Below are 2,926 nucleotides of genomic sequence, written 5' to 3' on the forward strand. Positions count from 1 at the left end.
TGAATCTAAGCAGGTGAGAATTAGTGACTACACACTATAGCCATTCAAAATTTTTCCTTTCTTCTTTCTGAACAGAGCTGTATTGGTTTAAACTGGAAAACATGACATTGACAATAAATAAATAAATAAATAAATATAAAACTTCACTTGTGTGAAGAGAAAACTTTTTATTAATCATAACCATTTATGAGTGTGTGTGTGTGTTTTCATTTCAATTCCCTTTGATAACATGTGACCATAACTTTAAAGACTCCTTAAAATCCATGTCTAAAAAAAATACGTTTTTCTCCTCTGATTATAAAAGTACTGAATTCTAATTATAGGCATTTGAAATATATAAAGAGAAATGAACACAATAGCTTGTAATGCTACTCTTGAAAAGATTGCTATTAATATTTTGATGTATTTCTTTCAAGAATTGTTTTTATTTATTTATTTTTATTTGTTTGTTTATTTATTTCTACATGAAGGCTACTTTTACTAAATGGTTGAACCATGTAATCGTCAAGGCTACTATGTACAGGTAAGAGAGGTGAAGCTTTATTTCTTGGTCTCTTCCTCCTGGGCAGTCTTGATGATTCCCTCCTTCTTGGCCTGGAGCCACTCTTCAGGGCACTTGGTAGCTTCCTTGGTCTTAGACCTGTGGGCCTTGGCCTAGTCAGCCAGAAGCTTCTTTCCAGCCTTGTTTTCCTTCAGCTTTTGGATGTGTTCCATGAGAATCCACTAGTTTTTGAACATGTTATCCTTCACTTACAGGTACAGGCTGTGGTACATGTGGTGGTCAATCTTAGATTCACAGTATCTTCTAAGTAGCCAGCAAAGAATTTTCATTCTCTGCATCCAGGTTACTTTCTCAGGCATTCTAGCATTGGGCAGTACTATTTCACTTACCTATGCCCCTATGCCTGCCTTCCTGCAGGTCAAGGGGTTTTTCTAGCATTGAGCCTGGGCATGGGTAGTCACAGGCTTCGGGATGATCAGCCCATCTTTGACCAGCCTCCCAATCTGCTGATGGGAGTTGGCATTGGTGATTTCACTGGTCGCATTTGGTCCAACCAGACCTTCTTTTCGCCACAGTGGAGGACACTGGAGGCAAGCCTCTTTTTTTAAATATATATTTTATTGATTTCAGAGAGGAAGAGATAGAAAGAGAGAGAGAGAGAGAGAGAGAGACAGAGAGAGAGACAGAGAGAGAGAGAGAGAGAGAAACATCAATGTTGAAAAAGAATCATTGATCAGCTTCCTTCTGCATGCTCCCCATTGGGGATGGAGCCCACAATCCCGGCATGTGCCCTGACCAGGAATCCAAACGTGACCTCCTGGTTCATAGATCGACGCTCAACCACTGAGCCAAGCTGACCAGGGGAGGGAAGCCTCTTCTGAAGCCTGAGCATGGTCATGGCTGCAGCCACAGTGGCATGAAGTATTATTTTTAACTAGGGGCCTGGTGCACAAAAATTTGTGCACTCGGGGGAGGGGGGGAATCTCTCAGCCTGAACTGTCCCGTCTCTCAGTCTGGGACCCCTTGGGGGATGACCACCTGCTGGCTTAGGCCTGCACCTTGTGGGATTGGGCCTAAGCTGGCAATCAGACATCACTCTGGCAGCCCGTCAGCCTTCGGGGGATGCCCACTTGCCAGCAGGGAGCAGGCCTAAACTGCAGTCAGACATCCTTAGCACTGCTGAGGAGACAGGAGAGACTTCCACCACCACTGCTGTACTGGCAGCCATCAGCCTGGCTTGTGGCTGAGCAGAGCTCCTCCATGTGGGAGCTCACTGACCGCCAGAGGGCAACTCCTGCATTGAGCGTCTGCCCCCTGGTGGTCAGTGTGTGTCATAGTGACCAGTCATTCCCAGTCATTCTGCTGTTAGGGTCTGTTTGCATATTACTCTTTTACTATATAGGTTAGAGGCCTGGAGCATGGGTGTGGGCCGGCTGGTTTGCCCTGAAGGGTGTCCCGGATCAGGTTGGGGTCCCGCTGGGGTGCCTGGCCAGCCTGGATGAGGGGCTGATGGCTATTTTCAGGCTGCCTACACCCCCTTTAGGGTGGGGGTCCCCACTGGGGTGCCTGGCCAGTCTGGATGAGGGGCTGAGGGCTGTTTTCAGGCTGGCCAAGCTGGCGATGGAAGCTCCCAGCCTCTCCTTTTTTTCTTTTTTAATTCTGGGATTTATTTACCTTCTATAATTGAAACTTTGTTGCCGCTCCAGCTCTGAGGCCAGGGCCTGCTTAAAGCAGGTATCGGGTTTGTTTAGCCTCTATAATTGCAACTTTGTTGCTTAGAGTGGAGCTCAGAGCCTGGCCGCAGCAGGGAGGAAGCTTGGCTTCCTCCATCACTGGAGCAAGCAAGCCTCCTGCTCGCTTCAGCTGCGTGGCTGCCGGCCGCCATCTTGGTTGGTGGTTAATTTGCATATCTGGCTGATTAGCCAATGGGAAGCATAGCGGAGGTATGGTCATTTACCATGTTTGTCTATTATTAGATTAGATTATTATTCCTATACTAGAGGCCCGGTGCACTGATTTGTGTACTGGTGGGGTCCCTTGGCCTGGCCTGTGGGGATTAGGCAAAAACCGGCTCTCCGCCATCCCCCAAGGAGTCCCGGATTGCGAGAGGGCTGTTTTTGGGTGACACACCCCGGAATCGGGCTTTCTCCTCTCTGGTTCCAGGTGCATCACCCAAGAACTGCAGCTGCCAAGTCACCGCAGCTCAGAAGCTCCTGCATTAAACTTCTGCCCACTGGTAGTCAGTGTGCATCATAGCTACCGGTCAGAGCGTCTGCCCCCTGGTGGTCATTGCACATCATAGCTATAGGTTGAACAGTCAAACGGTTGGATGGTCACTTAACACATTGTTTGCGGGTAGTTTTTATTGCGCGCTAACAGGTTGCGCAGGCCATTTTTGCTAATTTTTTGCACAAATGGCAACGT

The 2,926-nt window shown here is 47.6% G+C and overlaps 1 pseudogene; it reads right to left on the reverse strand.

Moving 5' to 3' along the window:
- Positions 1-540: 540 nt before the first annotated feature.
- Positions 541-1,400, reverse strand: LOC118662135 (annotated as a pseudogene).
- Between the last annotated feature and the right edge of the window lie 1,526 nt (positions 1,401-2,926).

The sequence above is a fragment of the Myotis myotis genome, unplaced genomic scaffold (assembly GCF_014108235.1).
Source record: "Myotis myotis isolate mMyoMyo1 unplaced genomic scaffold, mMyoMyo1.p scaffold_m19_p_8, whole genome shotgun sequence".
NCBI classification, from domain to species: Eukaryota; Metazoa; Chordata; class Mammalia; order Chiroptera; family Vespertilionidae; genus Myotis; species Myotis myotis.